Below are 17,734 nucleotides of genomic sequence, written 5' to 3'. Positions count from 1 at the left end.
AATTTTCCTCTCTGTAGGGAATAACCTTATAATTTTTATTTTTATTTTTTTTAAATGCTAAACATAAAACCATAAGGAAAATAGCATTGGGAACCCGAAAATTATCAAGCATTATCCAAAAATTTCTTGAATTTCACTTCATTGAACATATCATCTAATTACATGCTATTAACTAAAACCATAATGAAATCATAGAAAAGAATATTATAACAACATAGGTATCGTTCACTAGGAGACGATATTCAAACTTGACTTGCAATTGTTTTCCCTCCTTTTTTGTGGGTCGCCTCCATGTGTGAATGTTAGTGTGCTTAATCCGAATGTAATGACCCGCCGGCTGACCTCCCAGCCTACTCCTTGGGTAATCTCCTTCCCCATGGACCCCCAAGCTACAATGGGGTTGCACAATGGAAGAATGTATTAGCTAGTAGAGGAGAGCATTCCTTGGCTCAAGAGTCCCCTTTCTAAAGTCATCTACCTCACCAAGCTCACTATAGATCATAGTCACTACCCTAACATAGTCTCATCCATCCAACAATAGGGTGAAGAAAAATTCCCTTCACCCATGGCCTACCCCTTCTTTTATAGGAGTCCTCATAGGTGACACTTGGCATTTCATCCATAATTAATTATTTTCTATAATTCAATAGTTTGATTATTCACCCACCCATGTGTCACTCTCTCATCAAGGGTATCCAAAATTATTTACTTAAATTTTAAATTAAAACTAATATTTTTTCCTCACCTCAGCAATATTCTTATTTATTCTCCTAGTTGTCTCTTGATCTCCATTTTTACTCGTTAATTTGTGTTCATTACTAAAGTCAATTAATAAGTCAAGATTTGATCCCCTATCTACTCCCTAATTTAACTCAAATTATATCTTAGATGGATATTCTTATGTTGGTTGTTGCCACATGGAGGTTCTCTAAATTTCTCTAAAATTTAGTTTATTAATCTTATTTTAATTAACCATCCTCTTCTCTTAATTAAGTTTAACTATTTTAGGATTAATATTTATCCTTACATTTATGTGCCTCTTTCCCCTTTTTACCTCATTAAACTACATTATCTACCTAATATTTCCCAACATGGGAAGGGCTGAGTTTTTAAGGTAAAATATTTTATTTCTTCCTATGCTCCTCTTAACCCATGTTTTATTCTTGATTTAATTAGCTTGGTTTCTAACATCATTTACTCTTGATGTGAATTTACCTAGTTTTCATATCTTGATTATATTTATTAATTTGTTTATTTTTAATGATTATAAAGGTGCCAAGTTTAGTCGCGCCCTTCAAGAACCTCCCTTGAAGTTCTAAGGGTGCCACGCCTAATAGTTTATTTGTGATTCCAAGGGTGCCAAGTTGGTTGAGCCCTATAAGAAATTCCCTTGAAGTTTTAAGGGTGCCACACCACTTGCCCTTCAATCATTCAGTGACTACGAGGGGAAAGTATAGGTGCAATGACAGAGACCACTATCATCTCTTATGTTCCCTTCTATAGTGAGACTAACGGCGTTGGGGATCAAGGAATCTACCTTAATGCACGCCCCCTGGTAAAATCCTCTTGAGCAGCCCAACTTTGGGACCTACCCACATGACATCGTGATTTTCAAGGCAAAGGTGTTCGAACCTTTCTAGCCCAAGTCACGGCGGGAGTGCTAGTGGGTGAGCTCATGGACACTACCCCACCCCTCCCTTGTAGTTCCATCCAATTGTACAACCCCATCACCCATATGTGAGCCATTCGGCCAAGCAACAAATCTGTGCTTGCAACCACTAACATATCATCATAATACAGAAAAACATATATAGCAGGTTTCAAAATTGGCATAGAATTTAAAAGATAAAATAATACAAATTTTTCACCAAACCAGGTGTCGTCAACTCGTCATATGTGAGTGCCCCTGTTGGTTTCCTGCCATACTCAATAATCATCAATAACAAGGTTTCTCAGTGTTAGTCATTGTCATAATATCATCATCAACATCACCTATTCATTCACAACATTGTTCATTTTGAACCAGAACTAATGCAAGTAGGTAACATAGGGGACACATCATCATGACTATCATCATCATAACATCAAATAGAGAGAATACATATCCTTTATTGCCATCATCATCATAAATTCAATAGAATCCAAACATAACCATTTGTGCTAAAATCCTCATAATATCAATAGGGAACATGCATAACCATTAATGCTACAATCATCATAATATCAATGGAGAATAAACATAAACATCACAACCATTGATATCACAATCACCAATAATAGAGTCATGTGTCCGGATCCTCAACATGAGGTCCTCAAGAAGAATGTGTGGGCCTTAGGGCTAACTAAATATTAATGTCATATCAATGTCAGTTGACTAAAGTGGGGCACTACATACACCCCCTCTTAATAATCGACTTCGTCTCGAAGTCGTTGGAAAAGGTAAGGAAAACGGTTACGAATCTCCTTGGTGTCCTCCTAAGTAGTTGAACTGGGACTATATTTGTCCCACTAGACGTTAACTTGGTCCACTAAGCATCATCTAAGCTGCAAATTTCGTTGCTCCAGAATGCGAACTGGTTTGGCCACTACTATTCCCTCATCCGAAACCTGCAAATGACCAAAGTCAATAACATGCGAAGGATCTGAAATATAATGATGAAAAATAGAAATATGAAACACATCATGTATACGCACTAAAAATGGAGGTAATGCAAGCTTATATGCCACCAACACTTTCCTTTTTAAGATTTCAAAAGGTCCCACAAACCGTGGAGATAATTTTTCTCCCTTTCCAAATTTTATAGAGCTTTTTTTTTGTTTTTTTTTGGGGCCTTACTCTCAGGAACACCATATCTCCCACTTCGTAACTTCGGTCTATCCAATGAGAATAAACATTTCTTTTTTGTTGATCTTGTGCTTCTTTTAGCCTTCTCCTAATCATAGTCATTTGTTCTTCCATCCTTTGCACCACTTCTGGTCCTATTAATAGTCGGTCCCAACTAAGATGTGTTCTGCAAGGTCTTCCATATAAGAACTCAAATGGCACCATCTTGATGGAACTTTAATAACTATTATTGTAACCAAATGCCATGAGGGGTAAAAACTCCTCCCATCTCATTGTTGGTCCATCACATACATTTGAAGCATGTCTTCGAGGATTGTCCTTTCTATCCACCCATCTGTCTCATGGTGATAAGTAGTGCTGAAGTTCAACTGGGTTCCCAAGGCTTCTTGGAAACTGGTCCAATACCTTCTTGTAAACACTGGTCCCCTATTAGATATGATCATCCTAGGCACTCCATGAAATCTCATAATCTCATCAATAAAAACTCTGGCTATTTCCAGTGCCTTATATGTAGTCTTAACTCATATGAAACTAGTAAAAAATATGGAATCATGTCTTCTTGAGGTCATTGGTAGTCCTACAATGAAGTCCATTATATAACTTCCCATTTAGATTCTGGTATCTCATGAGTTTGCAATAACCTTGCTGGATGCCTGTGTTCCGCTTTTACTCGTTGACACTCTAAGTATCTTGCTACCAAGTTCATGATGTCCTTCTTCATCCATTTCCAAAATAAGAGTGGTTTCAGGTCCACACTCATCTTCTTAACACTAGGGTGTGCCACGTATATTGCACAATGTGCTTCATTCAATATTAACTAGTGTATTTCTTCATTCGGTGGTACATATGTCCTTTCCTGAAATTGTAGTAGCCCATCATTATCAAGGGAGTATTCTTCATATTTTGGGACCCTCATTTCATCCTCCCTCAAACTTTTGCTAACCTCCTGATACCAAGTTTCTTTAAATTGTAAATCAAATAGTTTCTCTATCAAATTTGTCTTTAAGGGAATCACTGAAATTATCCGAGGCCTCCTACTTAAAGCATCAACCACCCTATTTACCATTCCTTTTATGTAAGTGATATGAAAATCATATTCACTAATTAGCTCAGACCAACGTCTTTGTCTTACATTTAAGTGATCTTGAGTGAATATGTGTTGTACCCCACAATGGTTAGTCATAAGATCAAAATTATTTCCTTCAAGGTAAGGTCTCCAAATCTTTAGTGCATAAACAATTGCTTCCATTTCTAGATCATGGGTTGTGTAGTTTTCTTCATGGGTTCTAAGTTTCCTTGATGCATACGTTATTACTTTTCCTTCTTGCATCAACACACAACCCAGCCCTTCCTTGGAGGCATCAATGCAAAACAAAAATTCTTGTTCCATATCTGGCACCTTCAAAATTGGTGTTGTCGCTAATAACACCTTTAACCTTTGGAATGCATCTTCACGTTTTTCAGTCCAAATGAATTTCTTGTTCTTTCTTTGGAGCTCAATAATGGGGCTTGATATCTTTGAAAACCCTTAGAAAAATCTACAATAATACCCTTCCATGCCCATGAAACTTTGTATTTCATGAACATTGGTAAGTGTTGGCCATTCCATGATGGCCTTGATCTTTATCGGGTCTGCTACAATACCATCCCCTGAGATAATGTGCCCAAGATAATGAATCTTGGTTTGGTAAAAGGAACACTTTGACAACTTACCATATAATTGATTTTCTCTAAGACATTGTAGAACTATCCTTAAGTGTTCTTCATGCTCTTCTACTAGAAAGTTGATGTTGCATTCGGAGTATTTGAAGGATAATTTATTTTTTTTCCAAAGGTTTTGGTGGAGTGTATTTTGGATTCTAATTATCTAATTTTTACTGGTAGTGAAAGATTGGAATTCATTTCCATATATAGATCTTCAGTAGCCTATCATATTGATATTGAAACTAATTTTGGTATGTTAGCAACATTACAGTTGAACTAGATAAACCATGAATTGCTACAAAAGTTACAGTATGAAGTTAATGGTTATCTTATAGTAGTACTCATTCTTAAAGATTGGTATGGAGATTATCTGTTTGTGTTTGTACATTTGAAACCTCCTCTTGCTTGTAGGAAATAATCTAAAATTGACTACTAAATGCCAATAGGTAGGAAAGACTTTGTTAGGAATTGAAATATTTAATAGTACTAAAGAGTCATTAATGCACTTTGATTGTAAATTTTATAATCAAGTTGTAAAATAAGATTTCAGGTAACTGTTACAACCATTCCATATATTGCACATTAATGGAGGAATGTATGGCATTATTATAGCTATTATCTAAATTGATGAGCCATTAATTCAATATTTTTTATTGTTGGAATTCAAAGGTATGAAGCTACAACAAACTCTTTTGCATTTAGGTCCCAACATGTTAGGCCGAGCAAGATGACGATAGCATCTCACTTTGCAAGAATATAGAAAATAATCTCTTAATATAAAACCGAATAAGATTTCAAAGTAAATAAGATTTCAAAATATGTACTTGATAAATTAAAAATGTTATTAATGCTTGATATATATATATCTAGATATATATATATATATATATATATATATATATATATATATATAGAGAGAGAGAGAGAGAGAGAGAGAGAGAGAGAGAGAGAGAGAGAGAGAGATACATATATATCAAACTATTGAAAAAAAATAAAAAGCTTTTAAACTAATAGGAGAAAAGCAAAAAATCGTTACAATATTCTCAGCTTCCTTTAAAACAAAGACTAAGGATATAGTGACCTTCTATATTATTTTAAAATATAAACTAAAGTTCCTTGAAAAAATGCTATAAAATAAAATTTTAAATTATAAACTATACATAAATTATCCTAGCTTTTAATAATTTCTACACTTTTCTTTTTCTAAACATATTAATAGTAATAATATCTATTTCTAGATAATAAAATACCAAAATTAGTATATTAACAAACAAATAGAAATATAATACAATAAGCATATATTTGTGTTTGAAATTTGTGATCTAACATGAGTTGAAATTGTTGATTATCAATCAGTTTACTATGCAGGGAATTAATTATGTCATTTAGAAAAGGACAACACGGGAAATGCAAGTGAAATATAGAGTTTATCAAAATGAATAAAGAAATTTGGAACATAAAAGCAAACTTTATAGGAATTTTACTGTCGAATGAGCAAAGCTAATGAATGTATCAGGATGTTGAGCTTGATGATATTGACCCCTTTTTTATTGTATGTCTTAAGGTCTACATGGAAAGGCAATAATCTTCCTATTACTTGTCTCTTGACTCAATTATTTTGTAATAATAATTTTTTGAACTCAAATATATCACGAGAATTATTGGTTGTGTAACCATACTATACAATTTTTTTTATCAATATATTTTAATTCTATGATAACTATTTTTTTTTTTTTGGTGTGTGCCTAGTTTCCTATTTAATAAAAATTGGAAGTTCCATTTCCAAAACATGTAACCATTTTTGAGACCAATATAGTTTCCAAGGTCTATGTGAATCTACTTTGCATGTTTTAATAGAGATATTGTCATTGACGAACAAATATAATGATTGACTGAATGCATTTCAAAAGCATCTAGTTATGTCAGCGCTGTAGTAAAATCAACGACTTATATTCCTCAGAATCTCAAAAGACATACAAGTTAAGAATTGAAACTAATAAGCTGGTACAATGCATGTGACACACTAAGGGAAATACTTCCAAGTTAGGAAGGAAATCCAACATCTAACTTTCTCATTAAAAAAGTTTCATTTACCTTTAGAAAAACAATTTTAAGCTGGCTAAAATGAATATGTGTACTTAGATAGCATGAACTTGATATTATATTGATCATTCTGAGAAAGAGAAACAAATAGATCCACTTAGCACAACTCACAATATTCAGATGAATATTATTATTGTCATTGTTGTTGGGGACTTGAAGATACAGGGAAAAATATCAAGACTTCAATGCAAAAGCTATACAACTCTTATGAACATTGCTTGAAAAGTGGAACTTCAAAAGTTACAACTTCATTTTTGCCTTTGGTTTTGCTAAGAAAAACAAATTGTAACTCTGTTAACATTGAGAATAGAAACAAACAAACCCTAAAAGTGTAGAGAGAGTTCTATTTTGTGTGAAAAAAGGTAAACACTAGCGATTTCTTATCTGTGAGCAATAAGCATTTCTTTATTTCATAGAAAGCCTCAAAAGGAGTATTTATGCCAAATACCTCATCATAAGCTCCAACATTAGTGATTTTGGACTTGTCTGGTCCACTCTCATTACTTCTATGAGGTGGTGATCGAGAACCATGTTTTCATCAACTTTTTCTAGAAGGGATTCTCGGGTGCATACCAAATTGGGAAAACACCATTGTCGGGTTTCAATACCTTTTTAGGGAAATTTCTCCCGAGTTGCTAGGGCTATATCACTATGCTGAGAACAAATCTTTGGCATTGGAAGATAAGGTTGTGACAAACATCAATCAGACTGCAGAAAATGTTCAAATCAATCTTGATGTGTGAAAACATTATTCCACCACAAAAAGAATCTCCACCAGACCTTATCAAGTCGGTGTATCCTGATTGGGATAACTAAGGAAATCCACATCTTAAGCACCAAAACACTGAGAAATATGAATCTTCAATCGAATCAGTTTATGTCAAATAATTACACTCAGATAAGGAAAAGCAATCCAATCAATTTATGTCAAACAATTACACTCAGATCTCGTGATTTGCCCACTAAGCCATGCCATGACATAAGAAGCAACTATCGTTAGTTGGAAACGAAATCTATCAGTTTTCCATACACAATATGCATGGCATTAGAATGATCCATTTCAGAGTCTGAACGATGTGGGATTCGAGAGAAAAGAATGCAGGAACGAAATTCCATTGCACTGTTAGAAAATTATATATTATGGAGCAATGGAACACATAAAATATTGCAGAAATATAAACACAGAAAGCACATAAAACAAGAGAGACATAGATATACGTGGTTCACCCAGTTTGGGCTACGTCCACCCTGAACAGCCAGTCCTTCCTTTCTATTATCCAGCAAAATGAAGAGACACAACCTACAGCAGATCCGTTGTAATATCCTCTTTTTTCTCTCACAGTCTCACCTCTCTATTTCCCACTCACAGAATACACATATATCACACAGCCTCAAATACAATGCCCTCATACAAAGAGAGGGGTTTCCTTCTAGGGCAAAAACCGTAAACTAAACATAAGTTCTACCGTCAGATCATCCGCCTAATGAACGGCCCTGGACCCCCCCTGCAGCAAATATTTTACAGGCGGCGTTGCTGCCCCCATTTCGAATTGGGGTCCAATGTGGCGATACCTTTGAATATAGAAGATAATGAGGCTCCACACCCAACATTCACCAGAGTAGCACGAGTGGTTTCTTATGGAAAAGTGACAATGTGATGAAATTGAGGCGCCTTCATAAATCTTAAAGCAGTAATTTCAATCCAAAATTATAATGAAGGATAGAATTTCACCTCAATAGAACTCAAAAATATCGCTTGGAGGTGACTTCCTAACATGAGAGATGAAGCTTAGAGTATTAATCTATTAATTAATTCTGGGTATAAGGTAACTGTGAGTCTACATTGAGTTTAATGAAGCATTTGGAGATTTTTCCCAATGACTGGCACTGAATAAATTGAGTATTCTAATGGGGTAATAATATGAATTAGACATTGGCTACCATGAAAGGAGCAAAGAAGATGTCTAGTTGATTCCATGGGAATTAATGTTGTGAGAAGGAACCAAAATTAATTTTGATCTTGAATGTTGGAGTGTGAGGACCACCATAGCATGGAGCTTTGTGTGTACTGCTCTAGATCTGCATAGAGAACACTACGTGTAACAGGGTATGGTGAATTACATGGTTATAGAAGGGAAGTGAACCAATTTTCAATATACAAACACAATTTTCAATTGCAGGGTACAAAGATAATTTTCAATTGCTAGAGTGTAGAAGCAATGGAGCTAATTTGGCTCATAAAAACTTGAGAGCATTAGCTCAATACGTTTAAAAAAAATTAGGAACAAAGTCTTCTGAGCCCATCAGAAAATAAACGAACCTGAAGGAATCTATATATATTGAGATTGTATTAATATCAATTCCACACTCCTTTGATATTTGGGTTAAAATTTCTCGATCATGAACACGCTGAGACCCTGATATGATTTCTTTACCGTTTATCAAATTGAAAATACACTGATTAAATATCTTAGTAACACTAGTAACACAAACCTGCATCTTTGGGTTGCAATTTGACAATGCAGAAAATTATTATATTTGCCAAAATGTGTTTATTTGTTACCCCAAAAGTTTGAACTATTATTGATGTACATGTCAATCACTAATTAAGTGCAACAGAACTTGAACCAAATTTCAAGCATGCCTTTGTGCAGAATTGTTGCTACATTGGTGTTCCTTTGGTTTTCCGTCTCTGGATGGCTATTATAAATTTGTTCTAATGCTTTTAGTGGGCAGTTACAGAATTGGCCTAATCTTCATAATGCAACCAACACCCAGTTTCAAATCCTCCATGGCACCGCAAGGCAACATACAACCTCGAAATAGAGCTAGAAATGCAGAAACAACGTTGTGGGCTCTTGGCATTTCATTTCAGACCAAATTAAAAAAATAAAAATAAATAAATAAATAAATCTTGCAGTTCAAGGGGATAGCAAGACTATCCAATTTTTCAAACCCTGCCCATGAGAAAACAACCTATAACTGCAGTAGACCATTGGAATGAATAGGATTATTGTTTTTATTTTTTTTTTAATTATGGGAGATCCTTATTTTATTAAGTATTCATTTTGTTTTTTATTTTCTCTTTCACAGAAAATAAATTTGCAGCTTATTAGGGAGAGCCTTGAAAGGTCACCATACATAATTTCAGGGTAGAGTGTAGTAGATATTTAAAAAACTAGTCATGCATGTATGGGCCCATAGGTCTCAAGGGTTAAACAAAGCTCCGATACCAAGTGTAGGGACTAACCCTATAAAAAAATTTATTTCTTTTAAATGCTAAAAATACAACCATAAGGAAAATAGCATTGGGAACCCAAACATTATTAAGCATTATATAAAACTTTCCTGAATTTCACTTCATTGAACATGACGTCTAATTACATGCTATTAACTAAATATTATATCAACATAGGTATCGTTCACCAAGAGACAAGATTCAAACTTGACTTGTCGTTGTTTGCCCTCCTTTATTGCCGGTCACCTTCATGTGTGAATGTTGACGTGCTTAATCCGAATGTAATGACCCATAGGTTGACCTCCCAGCCTACTCCTAGGGTACTCCCCTTCCCCGTGGACCCCCGAGATGCAATGTGGTTGTACAATGGAAGAAAGTGTTAGCTGGTAGAGGAGAGCACTCCTTGGCTCAAGAGTCCCCTCTCTAAAGTCCTCTACCTCACCAAACTCACTATAGCTTGTAGTCACTACTCTGACATTGTCTCATCCATCCAACAATAGGGTAAAGAAAAAGTCCATTCTCCTATGGCCTACCCCTTCTTTTATAGGAGTCTTCATAGGTGACACTTGGAATTTCACCCATAATTAATTATTTTTTATAATTCAATAGTTTTATTATTCACCCACCCATGTGTCACTCACTCATCAAGGGTCTCCAAAATTATTTAGTTAAATTTTAAATTAAAACTAATATTTTTCCTCACCTCAACAAGATTATTATTTATTCTCCTAGTTGTCTCTTGATCCACCTTTTTACTCCTTAATGTGTGTTCATTACTAAATTCAATTGATAAGTCAAGGTTTGATCCCCTATCTACTCCATAATTTAACTGAAGTTATCTCTTAGATGGATATTCTTATGTTGGTTGTTTCCACACGGAGGTTCTCTAAATTTCTCTAAAATTTAATTTATTAATCTTATTTTAATTTACCATCCTCTTCTCTTAATTAGGTTTAACTATTTTAGGATTAATATTTATCCTTACATTTATGTCCTTCTTTCCCCTTTTTAGCTAATTAAACTACATTATCTACCTAATATTTTCCAACATGGGAAGGGCATAGTTTTTAAGGTAAAATATTTTATTTCTTCCTATGATCCTCTTAACCCAAGTTTTATTCTTGATTTCATTACCTCGATTTCTCACATCATTTACTCTTGATGTGAATTTAACTGGTTTTCATACCTCGATTATATTTATTAATTTGTTTATTTTTCATGATTCCAAGGGTGCCAAGTTTAGTCGTGCCCTTCAATAAATTCCCTTGAAGTTCCAAGTGTGCCACACCTAACAATTTATTTCTGATGCCAAGGGTGCCAAGTTGGTCGAGCACTTCAGGAAATTCCCTTGAAGTTCTAAGGGTGCCACACCACTTGCCCTTCAAGCGTTTGGTGGCTAGAGGGGGAAAGTATAGGTGCAACGACAAAGACCACTATCATCTCTTATGTTGCCTTCTATAGTGAGACTAATGGTGTCAGGGATCAAAGAATCCACCTTGATGCATGTCCCCTCGTAAAATCCTCATGAGCAACCCAACTTTAGGACCTGCCCTCATGACATCGTGATCTTCATGGACAAGGTGTTTCAACCTTTCCAGCCCAAGTCATGACAAGAGTGCTAGTGGGTGAGATCAGGGACACTGCCCCACCCCTCCCATGCAGTTCCATCCAATTGTACAACTCCATCACCCATATGTGAGTCATTTAGCAAAGCAAGAAATCCTTGCGTGCAACCATTAACATATCATCATAATACAGATAAACATATATAGCAGGTTTCAAAATTGGCATAGAATTTCAAAGATAAAATAATATAAATTTTTCATCAAACCAGGTGTCCTCAACTCACCATACACGAGTGCCTCTGGTGATTTCCTGCCATACTCAATAATCATCAATAACAAGGTTTCTCGGTGTTAGTCATTGTCATAATAACATCATCAACATCACCTAATCATTCCCATCATTGTTCATTGTGAACCAGAACTAATGCAATTAGGTAACATTGGGGACACACCATCATGGTTGTCATATTCATAACATCAAATAGAGAGCATACATATCCTTTACTGCCATCATAATCACAAATTCAATAGAAACCAAACATAACTATTTATACTACAATCCTCATAATATCAATAGGGAACATGCATAACCATTAATTCTACAATCATCATAATATTAATGGAGAATATACATAAACATCACAACCACTAATATCACAACCACTAATAATAGAGTCATGTGTCCAGATCCTCAACCTGAGGTCCTCAAGAATAATGTGTGAGCCTTAGGGCTAACTAAATATTGATGTCATATCGTTGTCAAGACTGAAATAGGGCACTACACTCTCATGCCTGATGGGTAAAAATTCTTTATTTTGTCCTCCGATATATGAATGTATATAAGGAAACCAAATATTCAGAGATGAACCACAGCTGGTTTCTTCCATGTGACTACTTCTTCGAGAGTTTTGTTATCTAGTGACCTTTCTGGACTTTGATTTTGAATATATACAACTATCTTCATGGCTTCTCCCCACAAAAATTTAGGTAGATCTTGATCATGCAACATTTCTTTTATACTTTGTTCAATGTATCCGTTCTTTTGTTATGAAATTCCATTTTTTTCAAGATTATATGGAACTATTAGCTCCCTCTTAATCTCAGACTCCTTACAAAAATCTATGATTTTCTTGGTTGTATATTCTCCCACATTATTGGACCTTTGTATCTTTATTCTCATTTTTGTAAGGTTCTCTACTTTAGCTTTGAATTCTTGAAATTTGGTAAATACTTCATCCTTGGATTTCATTAAATAAACAAAATTTTATCTTAAATGATAATCTATAAATGTTACATGATATAGATGGCCTCCAAGTGATTTAGGAGTTATAGAACCACAAACATCAAAATGAATAAGATCCAATATTTCTTTTGACCATGAAGCACTACTTCCAAATGGTCTCTTGGTGTTCTTACCCAGTGCACATCCTTTGCATACTCTTTCGTGATCTTCTTTCAATTCATGGATTCCATCTACTATAAAACTTAGAGTTAGAAGGATTTTGAAATGGAGATGACCAAATCTTCTATGCCAGAGTTCACACGAGTTGATTTTAATGTGAATAAAAGCTTGAGAAAGAGTAGATATCAACCTATAATTTCTTCCTTCATGAATACCAATTACTCTAGTATTTTATATGCTTGAGTTCTTACTCCATACTACAACTTTTCCATCAATGAAAACCACTCTATCACACTTAACTTCTAGACTTGATATGGAAAGTAAGTTCTTATGTAAATCTGGAAAAAATAGGATGTTGTTGAGATGAATATTTCTTCCATTCTCTACCTCTATTGAAGTTGATCCAATTCCTCTTACATGATAGCTCTTATTATCTCCAAGTTCCACTGTTTAAGAAGTTTTTCCTTTTTATTAATTTCTTTAGTTTCTTGTGATGACCAGTCATGTGTCTAGATGCACCACTATTGATTACCCAAATGTTATCGTCTTGAAATATGCCATTGAGTGTTGGGAAGATTCCTTCACCCTTTGTCTTGGTTAGTTCCTTCTTTATATTAAATAGAAGATTCCCTGCTTCCTTGATGCCTCTCTTGAGATGGATTCACTAGTACAAAAAGAGAGATTAGTGACTAAGTGACTAAAAAAGCTAGTCACCACAACTATTTCAAGTGAATTACTACTAGATTTGAACAATTTTGAGTGACCGAACTAAAAGTGACTAACTTAAACGAATAATTTAGTCTAACTTAAACGAATAATTTAGTCTAGGAATCAAATGTATGACTAGAATTAAGTGACTCAACTAAAAGTGACTAACTTAAATGACTAATTTAGTCTAGGTCTAAAATATATGACTAGAGAATAAGTGACAAAATTAAAAATGATTAGCATAAATTAAAAATGACGAATGCTTTACTTGTAAGGACACATTATCATATTTATACTTGTTCATGTTGGATTTGACATATCTATGTAACATATCTATGACATGGTAAACATTGTTAAGCTTCGCATGAGTAAATCAATGCATGAAACACCTTGATATTTAAGCTATTTAATAATTGCGAAAAGGGTTTACAAATTTGCACCATGGTCAAATTTTGTTCTTGATACATTTATTTCTTACATTTTTTAACACATTTGACATTCTAACCAAACCCTTACACAAATCAATGCATGGGAACATGAAATGACTTGGTTCATAAGGATAACAATTCACTATTTTTAAGATTATCTTGACAATTTACTTGCTTGCCTTTTTAGAGATGCATGATCAGTTTCTAATTTGAAATGTCACATCTTAACACACATTAACAAGATAGTGATCAAAGCCCAATAGTGCCACTATTGGTGCACTCTACAAACAATGTAGACAAAGCACACAATTGTAAAATATTTGATGTTGACTTGATATGGAATTTCCTATTGTTCATGGGTGCTTTAAAACTTGCATTGATCTCTATTCTTAATGGAAATTTGTTCTAAAGGCATAGTGGTTAATGTGTTCACACGTTAATGGTATTGCTCATGGTTCATTAGTTGTAATTACACACTTTGGAATGTTACAAATACATCATTTGGGTCACAATTCTACATTTACAAACTACCCAACTATAAATGGTGATAAATTGATGATAAATGGATGACATTTGAATGTTACAAATGTGTAAGTGGTCCACATTCAACTTTGTTGTCTTCATTGTCCTTAGTAACAATGAAAAGTTTGAATATTTCCTTTATTTATCATTGAAAAAACATAACTCTTTGATGTCTCAAGCATAGTTAATATTATTGGTGTATGATATCTTAATTATGGGATGGTATCTTGATGATGATAAAAAAATCTCAATCTCCAATGCTAATGAATATGATTAATGAATTATCTAATTCCTTACTTGTATAGGCACAATTTATTCAATTCATTTTCTATTTTTATTGTGCCAGTCTATATATGCTTCACTAGCATGTCATGTTATATGGTTAATTGAGCAAGTTTTATTTTTCATTTTTCAAGTATAATTTCGTTGCATGAATAAGCATAGCTTTCTAATTAAAATCATTCAAAATTTGTTCATAATTCATCGTTTGTTTGACTATTCACACACTTATCCCCAACCCTTTACTTTGAGAGTGAGTAGTGTCAAATCACTAGTCTTTGTTAAGGAAATTTCCTTCATTACTCAATGACCTAGCTTAACTCGATCTTTATAGATTCCCCCTTTAGACAAGGATATCCTTTAGTGTAGTCTAAATGGTGAGAGAAAGCCACCAATGTGACATTGGGTGGCTTACTTGAGAGTTATCTTTTAGGCATTCTAGGTGGGGTTAAGACCTTTTTTTTTATGAATGTTTGAGTGACGACACAATTTATAAAATGCTTACAAGAAAATTAGTTTACCTTATTTCCATCACCTAAACTACCTTTAATAAATCATGAGATTTTAATAACATCTAATTTTGAAAAATAATTAATTCAATAAAATAAAAAAAAAATATTTTATTATTATTGTTATTTTTTGAATATGGAAAAATAGACAACTATAGCGAGCTTTTACTTACGTGACAGTGATCGATTCTATCCACTACCACAATCACCTCCAAGTACACCCACATTACCTCACATGTGGTACACTAAGCAAATCTAAGTTTAAACCAATAACATTATAAAAAATGCCTTAGCAACCCATCCCATCATCAACTAATCCACACCATGGAGAAAATTAAAACTAACTTTTAATATTAAAAAATATAGCCATTTTATTTTATTTGAAAATCAATTTTAACACAATCACCTCCAAATATACCCACATTACCTCACACGTGGTACACTAAGCTATTCTAAGTTTAAACCAATAACATTATAAAAACTACCTTAACAACCCATTCCATCATCAACTAATCCACACCATGGAGCAAAATAAAACTAACTTTTAACATTAAAAAATATAGCCATTTTATTTTGTTTGAAAATCAATTTTAATACCTAATTTTACGAAACTTGGCAAAATAAAATTTAATGTGAAAAGTGTAAGCAAATAAAATTTAGTGCGTGAAATGCTATGAAAATAATTTATTATAATCCACTAGCCTATTATAAACTATTTATGCTCGTGTACCCAAATCAGCTCAAATAAAATTCTTTTGCAAGTGAAAGGAGGATAAATAAATATTTCACTAAATTGTTATAACAAGTCCGATGCTACATGTAAAAATTGGCATTTTGATTATGGAAAGCAATGAATAGGGGCTCATATGAAACAAACAAAGGCTTTAGATTGGCTTTATTGAAACACATGCATGTTAGATCAATAAGCGTCTCTAATTTACATAATTCTATGAGCCATAATCTCACACAATTCTGCGAGCCATCTTCTCACGCCTGTCGGGATCTAGATCTAAATTGTTGAGATTCTAAGGTATTTTTTACTATTTGTTTTTTATTTTTGGAAATTCAATTTTCTTTCTTTATTTTTTAGTTCTTCCTCTACTCTTATTTTCTCATCGAATTTTTTGTTCTTCTTGTGAAGGTTTTGCTGCCATGGTATAACTGTGTGGACTGGAATATCAATTTTTTTGTTCTTATTGAGAAGGTTTTGCCACCATGGTATAACTGTGTGGAATGGAATTTAATCGATCACGAAGGAAAAAAATGATTAAAATGTAGAGGTAGTAAATTTGGGGTTTAGGGTGTTTTGGTGGTAAACCCTCGGGGTTTTAGATCGTAGATCCTTTCGTTGGCATTGTTTTACAGCTTGGCATTGTTTCTGGGATGACAACATTGATCTAGATCTCATTGGTGAGGCTAGATTTTCAGTGGATCTTCTCAGAATTGTCCTGTGCTATTTTCATTAAGTTGTGTCACCATAATGGCGCCCAATCCCAACAAAGCGTAGGGAAGTGACCTCTTTTCTACTGGTTGTGTGCAGTTACTGCCCGATCTTATTGGAGGGGGTTGGTGGTGGGTGGGGGAAAGATGATGGGTAGAAGTGAAAGAAGATTGATGAAAATGTGAGGCGGAAGATTATTAATCACATATCTCTTTGGCATCCCAACATAGTTCACTTCAAGGAGGTCTTGGTGACTCCCACCATCTAGATATACTCATGCAATATGGAGTAGGTGGGGAGCTATTTGAGCACATCTTCCAGGTGGGATGTTTCAATGAATATGAGGTTTGTTCCTCTCTTTGTGTGTATACGTCCAATCCCTAGGCAATAAGGAGTACGTTGAAAATTAATGTGGAGAATGAGGAAGGTGGAGAAACTATAGTTCTAACTTCGCTTGGACCTGTAAAGCATAGGCGAGGGTTTAATATTTTGTGAGTAAGTCTAGATTCCACACATTTTTCTAAAACACCATTCTGTTTTAATCCAATTTATATGCATCTCTTTAATAAATTTCATTTTTCTCTTTACATGGTTTCAATCCACTTTATATGCATTTCTTTAATAAATTTCATTTTTCTCCTTACATGATCTGAAGTTCGGGCATTTTTAAAAATGACTATCTTGTTTACACCTCAGATCTTGGATATATATGGATCTAAGCATTTATTTGGTGTAATTTATTTTTGAATATTATTTCTCATTTGATAAATCATTTATATATTTCTTTTGAACTAAAATGTCCAACATCAAAAATGTTTTAGCCATGTAGAGCCAGATATCCAAATATCCATAGGATTAAACATGTTCCATATTTTTCCCGCCGTAGCCTTCTGAATCTGCCTAGATTGCGCTTTTCAAAGAAACTACTTTTTACTATTTCTAAAAGCCTTCCCCATTATCAGTTCTTATTCAGAATCTCTCGAACTTTCG

This window comes from Pinus tabuliformis, chromosome 7 (assembly GCF_031772625.1).
Source record: "Pinus tabuliformis cultivar Carrire ecotype Pingquan chromosome 7, CPIR1, whole genome shotgun sequence".
NCBI lineage: Eukaryota > Viridiplantae > Streptophyta > Pinopsida > Pinales > Pinaceae > Pinus > Pinus tabuliformis.
This window is presented reverse-complemented; position numbering follows the sequence as displayed.